The following is a 22626-nucleotide window of genomic DNA, read 5'->3' as shown; positions in this document are numbered from 1 at the left end:
AGGTATCAAAAAAACTCAAAATTTTTAAACACACACACACACACATATATATATATATTAAGGTACTTGAGTTCAAATCGAAGAACTGCAACGATATATTATATTATAGAAGTAATTTAACTTAATTTTATTTTATCATCTTACAAAGGTTTAAAAAGAAATTATGTCATGGAGTTTGTTCAGATTAATTATGATTCCTGGTTTTTATTATGAAACAAGATATTGCAAGCTAGTATATTACATCAAAAGAACTTACATAAGAAGACTGTTAAATAACTTTCACTAAATCAGCATTTTAATTTCAAAATTGTATCAGCAATTTGTAATATTGTAAAATCTTTGTACTTATCATTTCCAGTAATTTCTTAGATTGGCAGAATTTAAAATATCTGGAATTTTGTGTCCTCAAAATTTTAAAGGTTTTTAGTCAGCACTATGTTCTTTCTCAACTGAGATTCCACGTGCTGGCTGAAGCCGTTGCCATATGAAAACTTCTTAGAAATCTGCAATCTCACGTTTTTCGGTCGTATAAAATGTTTCTTTCAAAATTTAGTTAGTGTGTGTGTAGAAGAGATTAGAAGAGAGGAACGAAAGACGTTTACTGAAACGTCAACCGAGTCACCGAAGTAAAATCTCGGAGTAACTTCTGAGTATAGATAAAACGTTAAACGAGTCACATCTTTGAAGTACTACGCGCCTCGCAGTATACGACTTGTAAATTATCATTGCGATATTATTCGAGTTTAAATTGTGTTTGAAAGATTCAAGAAAGATGTTTATTGTTATGTGCCCTGACCAACGAACTAAATAAGGACATTTTATATCAGCCGAAGACAGAGCTGTGGATAAGGATATTTTTGACGGCAAGGAACCAACAACGTAACAGGTGTGACATTCTTATTTTGCCCAAATTCCTTTATTATTATCCTTCACGAATTCCAGATAGCAATCTAAACTTCTCGAAACCATAGTTTTGTACGAACCTGTTCCTAATAAATCGAATTAACATGAACACAAAGGCTTTACTAATTGACGTATCAGCTTTAGTAATCATTACTCTAATTAAGTTTTGTTTGCAATTTATACAATTTTTGCTCAAGTTTGAGGAGCAAATTTGTGAGAGAAATTTAAGATATTTCTCTAGTGGGGTCTGGTTTTACTCAGTTGCTACGATCCCCATACAAATAGAATTAGAGTAAGCCTGGCTAACAATATATATATATATAAATAGAGAGAGAGAGAGAGAGAGATAAATGCTTTCTTTTCCTGGAACTGCTACCATTAGTAATACATAAAGTAATAGTGTTAAAGGTCGTATCAAGAAATAAACAGGGCATTTCAGATTTAAAATCTTTGATTCTCACCACTGCCAAAAGGGTAGCCCAAGCCTTGTTAGCCCATTAGTTACTGGATGTTGCAATATCTCAGGCTTTTTCAACATATTTCACATCAGGACCCCCATTTTATCACATTCTTTTGCCAGCGACCCTATAGGTAATTTCCAGCTTTTTGATTATTGCTGCTTATCGCGCAATAATATATATATATATATATATATATATATATATATATATATATATATATATATATATATATATATATATATATATATATATATATATATATTACATCAGCTAATGCTTGTGGCAACAAATACTATTCGAAGCTTTCTTGCACCCACTGGAAAACGTGAAGTATATTAATATTTATTTGCATATATTGTTATTGTAGACTGTTCCCATAATGCCCACCGACTTCGATTTTACAAAATTTGAGAAATAAATTTCACTTTTTATTTAGTGGTCAATTTGAAGGCATTTTGTTATACTACCATTAAGAAACCCATATACATCATATTACGAATCAATCCTTATGGAACAATCTCATGTGTGACACGCAGCAGTGGTACCAATCTTTGAAAGTTTCATTTACAACTTTTTTTCTTTTTTCTTTTTTAACTGATTTTGTGAGTAATGGTGCATTCAGTATAAAGGTACAACAAGATATTCTCTCTCTCTCTTTCTCTCTCCCTGTGTGGGTGTGTGTGTGTGTGTCTTTGTTTGTTTCTAGTTCCGGCGTAAGCGTGTGGATACTACCAGGTATACTTTCGTGTGTACAAATGCTAGTGTGTGTGTGTGGCGCGGGTATATGAACTATTAATTGGGATCGCGTAGTGGAACTTATCAATATTAGTACGTACATACAAACGGCTGTTACTTCACACGATAACTTTGGACGAATGCGAATTTTTAAATTCTGCTTTTTGCAATAAATAAGTAGAGTGATTCCTCTCGAGGGAGTTCCCCTAAATGGTAGCCCCTACCATGTCCAATTGAATCACAAATTGCCGCAATCGTTTGTACATTGTTTGTACAGAAATGTACAGGCCAAACTTTCGTTTGTACACTATTAGGGGCGCCGCCAGAACGAAAACAAATTGGGGCTGTTTAACTGGTAGCCCCCCACCAACATGTTCTATTCAATCACTAATTATCGCAATCGTTTGTACTTCGTTTGTGCAGAAATGCGCAGGCGAAATTTTCGTTTGTACACAATTAGGGGCGCCGCCAGAACAGAAAAAATGGGGGCTGTCTAAGTGGTAGCCCCCCACCATGTCCAATTGAATCACAAATTGTCGCAATTGTTTGTACTTCGTTTGTACAGAAATGTGCAGGCGAAATGTATGTTCGCACGCAATTAGGGGCGCCGCCAGAACGAAAACAATTGGGGGCTGTCTAAGTGGTAGCCCCCGACCATGTCCTATTCAATCACAAATTGTCGCAATCGTTTGTACTTCGTTTGTACAGAAATGTGCACCTGAAATTTTCGTTTGTACATAATTAAGGGCGCCGCCAGAACAGAAAAAAATGGGGGCTGTCTAAGTGGTAGCCCCCACCATGTCCAATTCAATCACAAGTTGTCGCATTCGTTTGTGCATCGTTTGTACAGAAATGTGCAGGCGAAATGTTTGTTTGAACAAACTTAGGGGCGCCGCCAGAACGAAAACAAAATGGGGAACTGTCTGAGTGGTAGCTCCCCCCACGATGTCCAATTGAATCACAAAGTATCGCAATCGTTTGTACATTGTTTGTACAGAAATGTGCAGGCCAAATTTTCGTTTGTACACTATTAGGGGCGGCGCCAGAACGAAAACAAAGTGGGGCTGTCTAAATGGTAGCCCCCCACCAACATGTTCTATTCAATCACAAATTATAGCAATCGTTTGTACTTCGTTTGTACAGAAACGTGAAGCGAAATTTTTGTTTGTACATAATTAGGGGCGCCGCCAGAACAGAAAAAATTGGGAGCTGTCTAAGTGGTAGCCCCCCTCCCACCATGTCCAATTGAATCACAAATTGTCGCAATTGTTTGTACTTCATTTGTACAGAAATGTGCAGGCGAAATGTATGTTCGCACGCAATTAGGGGCGCCGCCAGAACAAAAAAATTGGGGGCTGTCTAAGTGGTAGTCCCCGACCATCTTCTATTCAATCACAAATTGTCGCAATCGTTTGTACTTCGTCTGTACAGAAATGTGCACCCGAAATTTTCGTTTGTACATAATTAAGGGCGCCGCCAGAACAGAAAAAAAATGGGGGCTGTCTAAGTGGTAGCCCCCAACCATGTCCAATTCAATCACAAGTTGTCGCATTCGTTTGTGCATCGTTTGTACAGAAATGTGCAGGCGAAATGTTTGTTTGAACAAACTTAGGGGCGCCGCCAGGGCGAAAACAAAGTGAGGGGCTGTCTAAGTGGTAGCCCACCCCATCATGTCCAATTGAATCACAAATTGTCACAATCGTTTGTACTTCATTTGTACAGAAATGTGCAGGCAAAATGTATGTTCGTACACAATTAGGGGCGCCGCTAGAACGAAAACAAAGTGGGGGACTCTCTAACTGGTAGCCTCCCACCAACATGTTCTATTCAATCACAAATTATCGCAATCGTTTCTACTTCGTGTGTACAGAAATGTGCAGGCAAAAGTTTCGTTTGTACACAATTAGGGGTGCCGCCAGAACAGAAGAAAGGGGGCTGTCTAAGTGGTACCCCCCCCACCATGTCCAATTCAATCACAAATTATCGCAATCGTTTGTAATTCGTTTGTACAGAAACGGGCAGGCGAAATGTTTGTTTGTTCACAATTAGGGGCGACGCCAGAACGAAAACAAAGTGGGGCTGTCTAAGTGGTAGCCCCCGACCATGTCCAATTGAATCACAAATTTTCGTAATCGTTTGTACATCGTTTGTACAGAAATATGCATGCGTAATTTTTGTTTGTACACAATTAATGGCATCCATCCTAACGATGATGGAATTAAATGTTTTTTTGTTTTTTTTATGTTTATATTTATACTTACAATCATTATTGCTGAGTTAGTTTATCACTCCTCGGCTCTTATTATTAAACTTATTCATTATTTCTTACGTGAACTGAATCCTTATGAGAAAAATTTATTTTTTTCTTTCTATCTTGCGCAGAAACCGTTATTCTCATCTCGTACAGGAAATTGATAAGTGGAAGATATAACAAATTCACAAAGTAGACTGTTAAAGGGAAAATTATAACACAGTATTTTGTTTTATTTGATCATCTTCATTAAATTCATTTTGCAGAAACTATAGAATGCATGGTGAAGTATTTTGGTGCATTCAGCATTCTGATTTACGAGTAGAGTTGCTAACTGGCCGGTATTTGCTGTGATTTTGATTAAGGCCGTGACCGGTACAAACTTCTTATTAGACCCCTTCTGACCGGTATTTTGGAATCTGCAATCCAGAATATAACATTGAACATCGAAATTTTTCAACAGTGCCTTTATAAACACAAATTTTCGTTGTATTATACATTATCGATATTTTTTTAATGTATGGCAGTTGTTTTTATTTATTTAATATAACAAATTTGATAACACTTATATTTTATTGTAAAAGAATTTTATTCATTTATTGAGAGTAGAAAATGACTTTTTAAAGCAATTTCCTTTGTTTGAAGTGAAGAGTAAATTTCATTTTATGAATCAACTATTGTTACATAAAGATTAATATCCAGTATTATTCATCTGTTTCGATAATTTTAAACAAGTGGCAATTGCTGGTAAATACAATAACGATCAATACAGTCTTCAGTTTCTCATTTGTACAGAGAATTTTGAGGGTGTGCCGGTAATTTTGTTTTCCTGAGTTGGCAACCTATTTACGAGGTTTTGTTTCAACTCTGCTACGTAGTGGCTCCGTACTGACACTCCGCATGCAAATAAGTATGTAAGGCTACCATACGCCCCGGTTTCTTAAAATTTATCCCGGTGTGCAGAAATTTTCCTTCTTGTCCTGTTTTTTTCTTTATTATTATTATTAATTACATATCAAAATTTCTGAAAATATAATAAAATCGACTTATTCCTTTTGCTTTTAATTCCGACAATACTATAGGAACAATTTCATTCTAATCTTTATTATTATTGCAATCGCTGCTTCCCCGGATATAACATGCAATGTTTAAATCCTCCTAAGTAGCACTCTTATCACTAAAAGTAAGAATGTATACCCCGAGGTGGCAACAAATTCTTGTGACGTTGCAGACCAGCCCCGAAAACACATTTTTTTTCTGCTTCAGAAAAACAATTATGCAAATTGCTTTCTTTTAGTTCGCATTTTAGGTTAACAAAAATAAATCAGCCTATTGAAATTTTGAAACAACTTCATAAATCTGGATATTTTTCTTTATAGACATGTAGAGCATATAAAGGTGGTATGCGTAATAATATTGAAAATATAATTTTTGCCTAAATATTGTATGTTCACTGATTGCGTTTATATTGTATAACAGCTTCTAGCTTCTATAATAATGTTTAGCACTGTTGATTAAGTATGGACAGTGGCGTATTTACGATTTTGTTTCGGGAGGGGCTTTGCTAACTTCCGGGGGTGCTTTGCCTGAAAATATGAAAATTCTGCAAGATATTTCATATACTTTACTATAGTAAGTGAGATTTCGGTGGGGGGCTTGAGCCCGGAAGCCCTCCCCCTAAATACGCCACTGAGTATGGACTATATTAATACATTATTTTAAGTTGTATAACTAGTGCGATACTGTAGTAAAATTCGAAAGATAAAATTAATACAAAATGCAATATTTACTACTAATTTGTAAGACGTCCCGTTTTTTCTGTTTTCAAAAAGTATGGTAGCCTTAAAGTATGCTAAACCATACAAAATAAATTGTACTGTAAATAGTACCCCTCTGATAGTGCTCTCAAACGGGTCGGGTTACGGGTCGGGTTGTCGGGTCGGGTCAGTCGGGTTAGCTCGTGTCGGGTCACTCGGGTCGGGTCGTCACATTCTTCACTTATTTTCTATACGGAATACTATAAAGAGCTTTGTTGTAGAATTCAATTCGAAGTTGGTGTATGAATGATAAATGTGACTAATTGAAGGTGAAATAGTAATAAAATTTTAATTTTACCCTATATTAACTAATTGGTATTGTAATTAATATTACTACTGACTTTTTTCCTTTCTGCGTTTCTATGTCAAGTTAAATGTCACATTAAGTGAAATTGAAAGGAAATATCTAGTTAACGTCCCACGTTATGCACCAACGCTAAGAGAGACAGTGATGATGAGAAATAATTGAAGTGGTTGAATGAAGAAAGTGGGAGGAAATGGGAGAACACCGAGAAAACCCATGCACATGGGGTTTGTTCACCAGAAAACTTACTTGGTACGAGCTGGAATCAATACCCATGGACCTTCGGGTCAAACATCTGCCTTTGGGCAGGACACATTATTATTATTATTATTATTATTATTATTATTATTATTATTATTATTATTATTATTATTATTATTATTATTATTATTATTATTATTATTATAACTTTAAGAGTGCCCAAGAAAGTTCCGCCGCCTTTTCACCAACACCTTCGAACATTGGTATGTAACCTAAGACGTACCTGGAATATCAAAAATCGTCTCCATCAGCCTCGACGACCTTCTGAAAACGTTCTGGAAGGCCATGGATTCCATCGCAGTCGAACTTGGTGGGAAGTGAAGTGAAGAAGGTATCAAGTGCATATTGAACCTCTACTAGCGATTTGAATTGGCGTTCTCTAATGTGATTGCCCAAGGAATGGAACAGGTGATAATCGGACGGTACAATGTCCGTGGAGTATGGCGGATCCAATAGTGTTTTCCATCCAAGGCGTAGAATGATGTACTGGGTCATTTTAGCCACGTGGGGCTTAGCGTTGCCTTGTAACAAGAGGACCCCTTTGCGATTCAGAACTGCTGGATCCAGACAGTACACAGTGACAGTACACAGTTGCATTGATGATCTGACCAGCTGGTAGCAGTTCCCGATGAACGATGCCTCGAGCAGTCCACAAAATGCACAGGAGAACCTTATTCTGGCGTAGTGCTGGCTTGGGCTGTTTTTGAACCGGTTCATGGGATGCTAACCAACAATGACGGCGCCGTGGAGCTTCGTACAGGACCCACTTCCCATCACATGTCAACACCCTGTCCAGAAATTGCTCCTTCTTCTGACGAGACACCAAAGAAACACAGGTGTCTGCTCGCGTTGCTTTCTGGCTCCAAGTCAAATCATGTAGGACCTATAAACCCAACTTGCAGTGCTTCCCAAGTTGATGGTGGTGGTGCCGAATGGTTTCTCCACTTACACTGAAATGTAGTACCAGTTCCTCACATGTCTGTCTTCGCTTCAATTGCTGCCTGAAGATCTTTATTTTGAACATCTGTTTGTCTTCCGGCACGTGGTGCGTCTTCGAGTGTTTCGTCACCGTCCTTAAACCGTCATACCACTGCACTCTCCGCGTAGTCACGACACCCTCACCAAAGGTCTGTCATATCTTCCGCCCCGCGGAGCAGCAATTTGAACTCGTACAGCAAACAAGCCCTTATGACGCTCTGTGAAGGCCCCATGTTCACTCAGTCCTTACGCACGTTCACGGTGTATCTGAACAGCCACAACCAAGTAGTATGTTGGATATACTTACTAGTGTTGCTCACGAGACCTGGTTTGGGGCATTCTCGTTTCGAAAATGTGTCGTGAAGGTAGTCTCGTCTGGAAAAGTGCATATGTTTCTATTGAAAGAGCTCTGTCTCATCTCGTACCCTTTCATGAAAATTCTGTCTCGTCTTGTCTCGTCCAACAACTGACCTTCACCTTATATCCATTCGCATTCAACTCACGGTGTGAAGGCAAATTGAACACAGACCTCCACAAAGAGACAGAACTTTCTTGGTCACCTTCAAATATTATTATTATTATTATTATTATTATTATTATTATTATTATTATTATTATTATTATTATTATTATTATTATTATTGCTGGGGTAGTGATTTGACTTTCTCCGCAATAATTGCTAATTTTATATAACGTTGCAAATATCTTCTAGATAAATTAATCAAGAAAAAATAAAAGGTAATTCCCTACAGAATGATATTTCAGTGCAATTAGTTCCTTATGATTCTATCAGACAGCAACGTTGTTTTTAAATAGAAAAATCGGAATGTTAACGTGATGAAATTGTTGTTTGTTACACAGCAAAAAATATTAAAATAAGTTCTATATACATTCCTTACTAGAAAATAATGTTGTCTTCAGAACTTTTATTCTTTTAGCCTTCAGAACTTGTCTTCAGAACTCAGTCAAATTTTATTTTGACTTTCGAACTTGATTGCCTAAATTTTAACCTTGGAAATTTGGATGTGGAGTAAAATAAAGAAGGTTAGCAGGGTAGAGAGGAAAACGAATTAGGAAATGCTGAAAAAATGCAAGAGACGAGAGCAATATTAGACGATATAAGGAAGCGAAAAATGGACGGATCACAAGTTTTGATCTTGCTAAGGGATTGCATTCTGAGGGATGTAGTAAAGGGGGTGATATCAGGAGAGCGAGAGTGTGTAAGAAGGTTGGAATTGATAGATTGTAATAAGGAGGGTGGTACTTTATGTTGGGTTGCGAGGCAGATATTAGCGGGAAATCGCAAAAATGGAAGCTTCTTACCTAGTTCACGGAAACTGGCCTGTTTATTAATGGGAGAACACTGAGGAGGAGGAGGAGGATAATTATACTACAAGTAAAAAAAGCCGAAACAATGGTTTATGCATAAGAATTGGTCAGCATTTTTTTTCTGGTGGCAGTTTTGTAAAGTTCTAGCTCTCTCAAACTGGTTAGATTGTAAGGTCAAGTCACTCGGGTCGGTTGTCGGGTTAAGTCACCTCGGGTTGGTTCACTCGGGTCACTTTGGGTCGGGCCAATCGGGTCAGCTCGGGTCGGGTTGTCGGGTCGGGTCAGTCAATTTGGGTCACGGGTGGGGTCGGGTCGGTCTTCAACACATATAATTTCCACGAAAATTACAATATACCACGGTTTATACCTCATTGGACTTCCAATAAAACATTTTCAATGATGTGTACACCATGTCACCATTTTTGTATGAGGGAATGTCTAGAGGGATTTTGTGGGAATTTGATAGAGTGTAGATTCCTGTGTGTGTGTGTGTGTGTGTGTGTGTGTGTGTCTGTGTGTGTGTGTGTGTATGTATGTGTGTGATACCTTACAGGATACAAGATGTCGAGGAAGTGTGTAAATAAACCGGACAATTTCTGTTATGTATGTGGGGAGCTGATATTTAAATCACAACGTCGATGTTTTACTCCACTTGTGAGGAAGTGTTATCAGTTATATTTTGGTTGCTGTGTAGGAGACCAGGATAAGAACTGGGTTCCTCACTACATTTGTTGTACTTGCGTGAAACGTCTGACTGGGTGGGCAAATGGTGGACGAAACATGAACTTCGCAGTACCGATGATCTGGAGGGAACCAAAAGATCATTCTTCAGACTGCTACTTTTGTATGACACAGATAAAAGAAATAAGCAGTAAATCTAACCACACAGTACAGTACCCTAATTTGCATCAGCAATTAGGCCAGTTCCACACAGTGCAGAATTACCTGTACCGGTACCACCTCCTCATCTTACGGAAAATGAGGATTACGTACTTGAGGCAACTATTGAAGTTCCAAATGAAGATGATGATCCTACTTATGTAGGAAGCACATCTACATTGGATTCCCATCTGATAACTCCGGGTGAACTAAATGACCTCATGCGGGATTTAAAACTCTCCAATACACAGACAGAACTTCTTGATTCTAAACTTAAGGCTGGAATCTGCTCCATCGTGACACTAAAGTGTGTATTTTTCGAAACCTTCATACAGAGTTTCAAAACTACTATTCTCAAGAAAATGATTTAGTGTATTGTAATAATGTCTGTGCTGTGATGGATAGGCTTGGACATGCACATATAAGTACAGAGTGGAGATTGCTTATTGACTCATCCAAAACTAGTTTTAAGGCTGTCCTTATGCACAATAGCAACAAATTTCCTTCAGTGCCTTTGGCTTATGCAACTAATATGAAGGAAACCTATGAAAACATCGAAATAGTGTTAGAAAAAATTCAATATGAGAAATAGAAGTGGACCGTTTGCTGTGATTTACAAGTCACTTCTTTGTTAATGGGTTTGCAGCTCGGTTATACGAAATATTGTTGTTTCCTCTGCGAATGGGACAGCAGGAACAAAGCGGAACATTACATCAAGAAGGAATGGCCAACGCATGTATTAACTCCTGGACAGAAGAATGCTGTTTATTCCTCACTGGTGAGCCCTGATCAGATAATTCTACCTCCTCTTCACATAAAGTTGGGGCTCTTCAAAAACTTTGTTAGGGCAATGGACAAAAGTAATGCAGGATCTTGTTACCTCAAGGAAAAAATTCCTCCGGTTAGTGACGCTAGGGATTTTTGTAGACCCCCAAATAAGATGTTTGATTCGTGACCAAAAATTTGAGGATCTCTTAAATCAGGTTGAGAAAGCAGCTTGGTGTCCATTTAAATGTTTAACAGAGAATTTTTTAGGAAACAAGAAAGCCCCAAATTACCGTGAAATTGTGAGTGATTTCCGGCAATCATTCAATGAAATGGGTTGCAACATGTCCCTTAAAGTTCACTTTCTAGACTCCCACCTGCATTTCTTTCCTGAAAAGCTTGGTGCTGTTAGTGATGAGTATGGGGAACATTTTCATCAGGACATTTCCTCCATGGAGAAGAGGTACCAGTGACAGTGTAGTTCAAAAATGCTAGCTGATTACTGTTGGACACTTAAAAGACATGTTCCAGAAACCAAACACAGAAGAAAGTCGACAACTAAAACACATTAGTTGAGGTAAGTAAGTGTCCATTTATTAAGAAGATACCACTCACTTCTTTTGTATTATTTATTAAGTAGATATAAAATGGTGACACGGTGTATACATCATTGAAAATATGTTTTATTTTAAATCCAATAAGATATAAACCATGCTTATATTGTAATTTTCGTGGAAGTTATATGTGATTTTATCTGCACTAATGAATATTGTAAAATGAACAGTACACATAGCATATTTTTTATATAAATATGTTTATTTCTCTAGATAGAATAATGCTATTCTTATGAAACTTAGAGGGCTTACTAAGTATAAATCAGGCTAACATACAATATAATTTGTGCGTTTATATACCTAAGGTACCCAAGCTACAAGTATGAAAATGGTTTTAAAAAAAGAAAAAAAGAAAAAGAAAAGAAATTTGAGGGGAAATTTTCCAAAAACACCTCTGTCACGGGAAAACTGAGGGTGATGGAGAAAAATTGATTGCAGATTCAAATTCTACGTGAAAAGTTCTATTAGAATCAGGCATTTTCTTCCGTGTGCCAGAGAAAAAGAATTTTTTTTCAACTAGTGCAATAGGAACCATTTTCAAACTCATCAACCGTTATTCAAACCGGTTAATGTTGATCGCAGATATTAAAAATACTCACATCCGTATATTATTTAATACAAACGAAAATTTTACCTGCAAATTTCTGCACAAACTATGTATAAACGATCGCGACAATTTGTGGTTCAATCGAACATGGTGGGGCTAGCACTTAGACAACTCCCCTTTTTTTTTCGTTCTGTCCACGCATCTGATAGCTTAGAAAAAAAATTTCGCCTGCGCATTACTGCTCAAACGATGTGCAAACAATTGAGATAATTTTCTTTTGAATCGGACGTAGGGAGGTGCTACCAATTAGGTAGCCTATACTTTGTTATCGTTTTAGCGCGCCCGCAATTGTGTACAAACGAAAATTTCGCCTGCAAATTTCTGTACAAAACCGTAACAAACAAGTGCGACAGTTTGTGGTTGAATTCGACATGGTGGGAGGCCTATCAATTAGAGAGCCCATAGTTTGTTATCGTTTTGGGGGGGGGGACATTTATGTGCAAACGAAAATTTCAGCTGCACATTTATGTACAAAGGCGTACAAACAAGTGCGACAGTTTGTGGTTGAATTGAACATGGTGGGACGGCTAAAATTTAGACAGCCCACCACTTTGTTTTCGTTCTGTCGGCGACCCTAATTGTGTACAAACGAAAATCTCGCCTGCACATTTCTTTATAACTATATTCAAACGATTGCGACAATTTGTGATTCAATTGCACATGGTGGGAGGGCTACCATTTAGACAGCCCCCCACTGTTTTCGTTCTGAGGTCGCCCCTAATTGTGTACAAACGAAAATTTCGCCTGCATATTTCTGTACAAACGATGTACAAACGATTGCGACAATTTGTGATTGAATTGAACATGGTGATTGGGCTATCACTTAGAAAGCCCCCCAGTTTGTTTTCGCCCTGGCGGCGCCCCTAATTATGTACAAACGAAAATTTTGCATGCACATTTCTGTACAAACGATGTAGAAACGATTGCGACAATTTGTGATTGAATTGGACATGGTGGGGGCTATCACTTAAACAGCCCCCCACTTTGTTTTCGTTCTGGCGGCGCCCTTAGTTATGTACAAACAATAATTTAGCCTGCACATTTCTGTACAAACGATATAGAAACGATTGTGACAATTTGTGATTGAATTGGAAATGGGGGGGCTACCATTGAGACAGCCCTCACATTGTTTTCGTTCTGGCGGCGCCCTTAATAGTGTACAAACGAAAATTTGACCTGCACATTTCTGTACAAACAATGTACAAACGATTGCGATACTTTGTGATTCAATTGGACATCGTGGGGGGAGCTACCACTCAGACAGCTCCCCCTTTGTTTTCATTCTGGCGGTGCCCCTAAGTTTGTTCAAACAAACATTTCGCCTGCACATTTCTGTACAAACGATGCACAAACGAATGCGACAACTTGTGATTGAATTGGACATGGTGGGGGGCTACCACTTAGACAGCCCCCATTTTTTCTGTTCTGGCGGCGCCCTTAATTATGTACAAACGAAAATTTCGGGTGCACATTTCTGTACAAACGAAGTACAAACGATTGCGACAATTTGTGATTGAATAGGACATGGTCGGGGGCTACCACTTAGACAGCCCCCATTTTTTTTCGTTCTGGCGGCGCCCCTAATTCCGTGCGAACATACATTTCGCCTGCACATTTCTGTACAAACGAAGTACAAACAATTGCGACAATTTGTGATTCAACTGGACATGGTGGGAGGGGCTACCACTTAGGCATCCCCGACTTTGTTTCCGTTCTGGCGGCGCCCCTAATTGTGTACAAACGAAAATTTCGCCTTCACATTTCTGTAGAAACGATGTAGGAACGATTGCGACAATTTGTCATTGAATTGGACATGGTGGGGGTATCACTTAGACAGCCCCACTTTGTTTTCGTTCTGGCGGCGCCCGTAATTGTGTAAAAGAAAATTTTCGCCTTCACATTTCTGTAGAAACGATGTACAAATGATTGCGACAATTTGTGCTTGAATAGGACATGTTGGTGGGGGCTACCATTTAGACAGCCCCCACTTTGTTTTCGTTCTGACGGCGCCCCTAATTGTGTACAAACGAAAATTTCGCCTTCACATTTCTGTAGAAACGATGTACAAATGATTGCGACAATTTGTGCTTGAATAGGACATATTGATGGGGGGCTACTATTTAGACAGCCCCCACTTTGTTTTCGTTCTGACGGCGCCCCTAATTGTGTACAAACGAAAATTTCGCCTGCACATTTGTGTACAAACGATTGAGACCATTTCTGATTGAGTCTGATAAGGGGGGGGGGGGGCTGTCTAAATGGACGTCTCCTTTTCACCTCTACTGTAATTAAATTCTTCCTCGAGAAAATCTGTAATCAACACTGTCAGTAGCTACGTCCTCGACTAATATACCTTAACATGTACAGCTTTATTTTCGTATATTTTTCAACAGTTAACCAATTTAAAACTATCGCAAACAAGAATATGTAGTCAACTTCTTAAATACTTCGCTCGCCGAAACACGTTCAGCGCGTGCAACAAGCAAAAACAACATGTTTGGCGTCTCACAAATGGAAAAGGGGGAAAAAAAGAGAAGGAAAAGCAGCACGGCAGTGCCTTATCGCAGTCAGAGCTGACAACATAGTTTCGGTCGTCACTAACGCGAATAGACCTACTAGCGGTGTACAAGAGTTATACAGTTACAATATACGTTGTGCCACAGTAGCGCTACAGGCGGAATGTGCACGAACTACAAATGAATATGTTCCCTTACAAGCATCAGTCACTGTTGCACCCTCTTTACATTCTACACATCCTTTTTTCTCCCACTTTTTGACCTTGACAAGCAGAAGTACCAGGCTTTCCGAGTTCACAACCATAAACTGTTTGTGTACAGAGTACGTTTTCAGTTCTTCAAATGACTGTGCGCGCGAAGAACAAGGGTGATGATCGGGCTACCGTATTCGGAAGTCAGAAACACCCGGTTGCAATAATAAATGTAAAATACAAATATAGAGCCTTGACAATGCCGTGAGGATGAATATATATATATATATATATATATATATATATATATATATATATATATATATATATATATATATATATATATATATATATATATATATGTGTGTGTGTGTGTGTGTGTGTGTGTGAAGTTTATATAGAAATAGGAATAACAGTTTGACAATGAGTGTGGAAATAAAATTATCTTTAAAATAAAAGATTCAACATGATCTTTAAAACATCATTTTCGTTACTTGGTCCTAATTTGATCTAATATTTTCGCCTCCCTTTGCGATCCCCAGGCTGAGAAATCGTACCGTATCTTAACCAAAAGTAGATGGTAATCAATGAAACGAGTGAAAGATATAAATTAGTTTACCAGAGAACAAGGACTTTAGGGATCTTCTTCCTGTCAACTAAGATCCGCTTCTTGTTTTCTAATATTTGAATTGTATTAAAATTGATATACAACAGCGTGGATGGTCGAGTGTTTCCTGGAATTGACAAGTTCTTGCTTCAGGTTTGTACTCACGTGGAAAACCTAGGAAACCTGGAATGTATTTTTGTGCCTGGAAAATCTGGAAAAAGCAACCAGAAACCTGGGTTTTTGTTGAAGTTACTATTTTATATAACTATTTTTGGTAAATTTAAAGAAATATTGCACGAAGAAGATGAATTTTAACTCAATAACAAATATAAAAAATGTACTCAAAAAGCTCCAATCTTAAAACATTATTTTTGTTATTTACAGTATTAAAGCATAAGTTATAAAAGCAACCTGGATAACTAGGATTGCTTGTTTCAGTTCAATGGCTTCTGAATATTCCCTTTGGACCAGCCTTAGCCTGGTTGTACTAAAAAAGTTTATTGTTAGTCGGGAATAGTTTTATTTTGTAATTCGTAACTCCTCTATAATTATGTTTTGCTAGTCATCCTTTCTGTGATAAGAAGTGTAAAGCAAACAAAGTGAAAACCCAAAATTCGCAGGCTGTTCTCGCATTCAATGAGGATGATCCGGTTAGGCGCCTTCAATTTTGTGAATTGATTTGCGATAATGAACAGTCGAGTGATTTCATTGTTTGCTCTGATAAGGCGACTTTTAAACTGAATGGAACTTTCATCACCACGACTGTGTATACTGGGCAAGAGATAATCCCCATGTTATGGAAGAACGAGCTGTTAATCTTCCTCAGTGTGGTGTGGTTTGTCTGTCAGAGGACTCGCCAGGCCGTTCTTTCTTCTTTCATTTTTTAAAGGAACAGTGACAGGTGTAGAGTACTTTAAGATGTCGTAGGAAAAAATGTACCGGCTGCTCATCAACTGTACCTACATGAAGAGTTTTTATCAACAAAATGGCGCACCGCCACATTACCAATGAGACGTCTGCAATTCCTGTATGAAACGGTTGTTGAGACGTGGGTAGACCAACGAGGATTTGTCGAGTATCCATTCAGATCTCCCGATCTAGCGGAGACTTCTTTCTGAACTCTGAAGAGCACTGTCTGCGCTACAAAACCAACTACGCTTTATGCCATGAGAGAGGCGATTGAGACTTCTTGTGAATGAATTCCAGTAAAACCATATCGCATGTTTGTCTATCTGTTCCACAGCCGTTGCCGACGATACTTTGTATGGATTCCTGCATGTGGAGGAAATTCTGAACATGTTCCACATTAGAACATTATCAGTAATTTTTCTAACATATTTTGATTTTTTTAAAATCATATATTGTTTACTAGCAGCGTTCACCCCGCTTCGCTGCGGTCACCCCGGAACGCAATAAACTTTGTTACTTAGATAATTTTTACTTTTTCGCTTTCAAGTGATATGATAAAAACCATAGAAGATTGCAGTAAATGTTAACATTATATCGCCTGTCATTTATGTTAACCCGCCCCGCTTCGCTGCGGTCACCCCGGAACGCAATAAACCTTGTTAATTAGATAATTTTTACTTTTTCGCTTTCAAGTGATATGATAAAAACCATAGTAGATTCCAGTAAATGTTAACATTATATCGCCTGTCATTTATGTTAACCCGCCGAGTCACATGGTCATGCGGGTTGCATATAAATACGTTTATTTTTACCTATGATGAACTAATAACAAAGGATTTGTACGTTATGGACACTTGAATGGTCAATTATCTCAAGACACTGGTAATTAAAAATTAAAGTGATATGATAAAAACCATCTAGGGTCCAAATCCTAATAACCCCCCAAAAATGAAAGAAATTGGTTCAGCCGTATTAGCGTGATGAGTTCACAAAGGATTTGTGCGTTCTCTTTTATATATATAGATTTCGTTTCGAATTATTAAAGTTCAAACAGTTTAAGTTTCTTTGTTGGGCACCTTGTATGCTTCTTTAGTTCATTGTTTCATCTTCCTTCGAAAAATAAACACTTGTGAAAATTTTGTGGAATTAATAATAATAATAATAATAAAAATAATAATAATAATAATAATAATAATAATAACTAGCAAACCTGTACGTCCTGCGCAAGCGCCGGACACTATTGTTGTCTCAATGATTGAATGTGATACAAAATTTAAAATATTTATGGCTTGGAAAATAGTTTTAACAACACGTTAATAATATCTTTAAGAATTTCTCGATAATTGCTCGAATTTAAGACGTCCTCGAATCTAAGACGCCCCTGATTTCGCTGGGTTAAAATAGTATTATGTTTGGTTTTTACTATTAGTAAAGCGCTCTTTGATATTTGTCATTTTCGGTTATTTTTATATAACCGTCTCCCCTCCCCATGTTGCGGGGCACAGCATCGGAAGTATCATTGCTCATCTCAGCGACCCCAAAAATAAAAGTGTCACTGATCATCACAGCAACCCCTAAAACTATAAAATCAATACTATTATCAGTTATTTTCGATAATTTGCAAATGTCCCCCCCTAAGTTATACGTCAAAGTGATATAACAAAAAGCATCTCAGATTCGAACTTCATCTAGGTTGATGAAAATTTGATCGAGATCTTTTAGGGGGTTGAAAATTTGATCATCTTCTTCTCCCCCTCCCCTACGTTGCATCGTCAAAGTTAAAAGATAAAAATTATCCCAAGCTCGAATGTCATGTATGTTGAAAATTTGATTTCTTTCTACATATATGTCCCTCTTTCCTTCCTCTACATTGTGCCGTCAAAGTAAAATGATGAAAACATCCCAGGTCCGAACCTTCTCTATGTTGAAAGTTGGATCGAGATCGATCGGGTGGTTCAAGAGTTATTAACTAACGAACATGGCCACTTTTATTTTCCTATTTATTGATTTTTGTATATCTCCCCTTCCTCCCCATCCTCTACGTTTGTTCCGTCAAAGTGAAACGGTAAAATTCATTCCAGAAACAAACGTCATCTATGTTGAAAATTTTATCGAGATTGGTCGCTTAGTTCAAGAGCTATTAAGTTTTATTTATTTTTTATAATTCCCCCTCCTCCTCCTCCCCTAAGTTCTGCCGTCAAAATGAAAAGCTAGAAACACTCCCTGGCCAGAACTGCATCCACGTCAAAAATTTTATCGAGATCGGTCAGTTAGTTCAAGAGATTAATTGTCACAAACATAGTCACTTTCAATTTGGATCTGAAATTTTTGTTTACAGACAATGCTATTAATATATAGATAATAATAATAATAATAATAATAATAATAATAATAATAATAATAATAATAATAATAATAATAATAATAATAATAATAATAATAATAATAATAATATTATTATTATTATTATTATTATTATTATTATTATTATTATTATTATTATTATTATGATTATTATGATTATTATTATAGTCGTATCTTTATCAGAACATTTCAGGCTTAGTCAATGAGTTCAACAAAATCATATGCTACTTATGCTTTCTAAAGATATACCTAGTTTGGTCTCTCGAAATTCTATTTAACCGAATTCGATAGGAACACAAAGAGAAACTTCGAGAACAGGTAAAGAAAAGTACTATGGTTGGACTCGAACTAACCTTTAAGAGTGCTTTACGATATACAAGGCAAACGGCTTAAACCACTTGTTTTCTTTTCTTTAAGATAACTGATTCATCGAATGTATCTGAGTAACTTCTCTCTATTTTATATTCGGTTATACGTTTTACCGTTATTTCCAGTAACCTTGAACGACAAGGACACGAACACAAAACCTGCGATTAAAGTTAGAATTGCAAAGACTCTCCCATTGGGAATCGAAGCCGGGACCCCAAGCCCCAAAGGCACACGTTCTAGCCTGTAGACCCACGGGAAGAGCAAATGAACTGTATTTTGAAGTGCTTGAAGTTTAATCCTATTTCACCCTCATGTAATACAGTATGTATATTGATATTTTTAATGTATACTATATTCGTTAATTGATGAATGGTAAATGCTATTGGTATAGGTTTCTTTTATATATTCGTTCATAAATATTATACAAATTACCAGAATTATTTATGAACTGTCAAGGAAATTCACTAGTGCGTGCACAGTAGAGAGAGAGTGCAATTAGAAGAGTTCGACATTGATTATGTCTGTCGCAAGCGGTATCTGATATCTATCTAGAAGAGAAAGAGAACTAGAGTCTACATAATGAAGATGACATTTCGGTAGGAGGTAGAATGACTAGTTGTTTACGATTTGGATATGATATGGCAAATGCTACAGAATCTATAAAAAAAGCAATAAGATGTAGAAAACTTGAGAAAGGCTTGTAAAAAATATGGGGAGAAAATAAATGTTACAAAGACAAAATCTATGCTGATTGGAGCTAAGCGTTCGGTGTCAAATATAGAAGTAGGAGCGGAGAAAATAGAACAGGTGAGTTGTTTTCGATATCTGAGTAGTAATAATAGTAATGATGTAGCGTGCGAATCTGAAATAAAAGCGAGGATAGGAATAGCGAAAGAAGCCATTAGGAGAAAGAAAGTAGTATTTTCCGGGGCCTTGAATAAAGAATTGGAAGGAAGAGTCATAAAATACTTCGTGTACTGTAGTTTACTGTGCTTCACAGGGCAGAAACATGGACATTACGCAAAAGTGATGAGTAATAATTGAAGCCTTCGAAATTTGTGTGTAGAGAAGAATGGAAAGAATTAGCCGGATCGAGAGAGAAACGAATGAGAGGCTGTTATAAATGGAAGGAGAAAAAATTCAGATATTATTAAGAAGAGGAAGAGAGATTGATTGCGACATTCGTTAAGAAGGAACTGTATTATGATGGACGTGCTAGAGGGTGTATGATGAGAGAAAAGACAGGAAGTGGACTAATTAGAATATATCAAAACAGAATTAGGGTATGGGCGATATCAAAACAGAAAATTCGTATGTGAAGATGAAGAGGTTAATGTAAGATCATGGAGCATGGAAGCTTCTCAGTTGCGGTAAGTGACCCGCCAATAATGGGGGAATACTTCTGATGATAATGATGCTGATAATGCCAAGTAGAAATTTCCACTTTACTGACATTGCTGATCCGAATCACAGCCCAAAATTCTACCGGCTGTAAAATTTCCTCGCTCTAAAGTCTGTAGATAACAACGATCTCTTGCTCTGCAAGGGGAAATCATAAATCGAGCAACAACGGCATAAACTGTTCCTCACATCGCTAGGGATCCGGGCTGCGACAATAAAACGAAAAAAATTGCATTCAACGACTAGCAAGACTTTTACATGCCCTCCTAGTGCAGTATTATTTTTTGTAAATGGTCATTATAAAATTGTCATGCTAAATTTTAAAGAGTCATTATAAATGTTGCTTTATTTATTTCACAATTCATATCTACCAGTAGCTTTCGCCCCCTTACTTGCTCTTCACGCCTCCCTAAGAGGAAGCTGCGCGCCCCCAGGTTGGGAACCACTACTCTCCACTGAAACGTTCTGACAGTGTGAAAGAAATTTGCATTCTGACTCGTATCTTTGTTTTCACTTCGAATGCAAGAGTGAATTTCCATGACACATCATAAATAATTCTGATAATTTATATATGGACGAAAATATAATAGAACCTATATCAATAACATATATCATTTGTCAAAGTAACAAATATGGCAAACATAGAAAAATCAATAGACATATTACATCAGAGCAAATAGCCTTAACTTCAGACACTACAAAATCCGTTTCTATTGCTCTCCCCGCGAATCTAGTGGCTAGAACGTGAGCCTCTGGGGCATGGGGCCCCGGGTTCGATTTCGGTGGGAGAGCTTTTGCAGTTTTAACTGTTCTCGTAGTTTCTGTGTTCGTGTCCCTGTCATTCAAGGTTACTGGACATAACGGTAAAACGTATAACCGAATATGAAATAGAGAGAAGTTACTCAGATACATTCGATGAATCAGTTATCTTAAAGAAAAGAAAACAAGTGGTCTAGGCCGTTTGCCTTGTATATCGTAAAGCACTCTTAAAGGTTAGTTTGAGTCTCACCATAGTATTTTTTTTTTACCTGTTCTTGAAGTTTCTCTACGTGTTCATATCGGATTCGATTAAATAGAATTTCGAATAGAGACCAAAATAGGAATATCTTCAGAAAGCATAAGTAGCATATGATTTCGTTGAACTCATTGACTAAGCCTGAAATGTTCTGATAAAGATGCGACTATTATTATTATTATTATTTGTTCAAGTACGAAGTTTAAAATGAGGCGATGCAGCATTTACGTCAAGTAAATGATTTTTTTTTTCGAATATTCACTAGTGCTATATACTTTTTGCGAGATTTTGCTTTGGGAAATGAAGTGTATACAACATTGAATAGTAAAGATAGTACAATGAAAGCATATTCGTAAAAATATTGATTAGGTAATTAGAGTTCAACATGCCTTTCCAGTAAGGATTATTATATACAAGGACTTATTTTAATCCGATTAGAAATCCATAATTTACATGATATATTAACTTCATTAGTACTATAATTCTTTATCTTTTAATATATTATAATTCTCTTTAAGTTATGATTTTGCCATTTCAAACCGTAGAACGAGAAATAAATGTAACGTTCTATTTGTTAAGAAAACCTTTCAAACAGTGATAATTTCAGGGGGTGACCTATGAGAGTTTGAGACCTTGTCGACCTAAGAAATTTCACCCTTAGGGCCATATCTTCGATTATGCTCAAAGTGACGTATCAGTGTTTTAGAAGAAATAACAACGTTCCTTCACAGCGTGAAGCTTACGGTTATTGCCATATATTTACAGAGTAGATTACTTGTGTTATATTATTGCGTAACTCATTGGATCTGTGCAGAATTCCCATTTCCGCGACCCATGTACGAATCTTCGTCCTACTTTGTTCCTTTTATATGTTTTCATTGATCAGATATTAGTCCAGTAAAAAAATATGGTTACAGTTTAAGGCGTGATTCGATATTCTGCAAGTGATCCCGTGTGGCGTAGTCGCTAACGCTCTCGCCTTTGGTGCGAGTGATCCCGGGTTCGACTTAAGCTGGGGACACTCGGTCGACAAAGTGTTTCAGCTTTTTCAGGCCAGCCATATTGAATGAGGTTTTCCCAAGGTTTCCCTCATTCACACCAAGGAAATGCCGAGATGGTACTTAATATAATTGTGCCAGGCCGCTTCCTTCCTCCCACAATTCTTTCTTCCTTCCCTTTCAACGGATAGTGTGCTCGCCGAGAGACGTCATCCTTCATATTGACGGGTTAAATGGCTTTCCATGCCGACAGCCCAGTAATTCCTAATCCTAATCTATACTCTGCAAGTATTTATTTATTTATTGTCAAGCGAACAAGATGAAATAGAATTTTACAAGCGTAAAGCTGTTC

The sequence above is a fragment of the Thermobia domestica genome, chromosome 18, assembly GCF_964235325.1.
Source record: "Thermobia domestica chromosome 18, izTheDome1.hap1.1, whole genome shotgun sequence".
NCBI classification, from domain to species: domain Eukaryota; kingdom Metazoa; phylum Arthropoda; class Insecta; order Zygentoma; family Lepismatidae; genus Thermobia; species Thermobia domestica.
Note: the sequence above shows the minus strand (reverse complement) of the source record.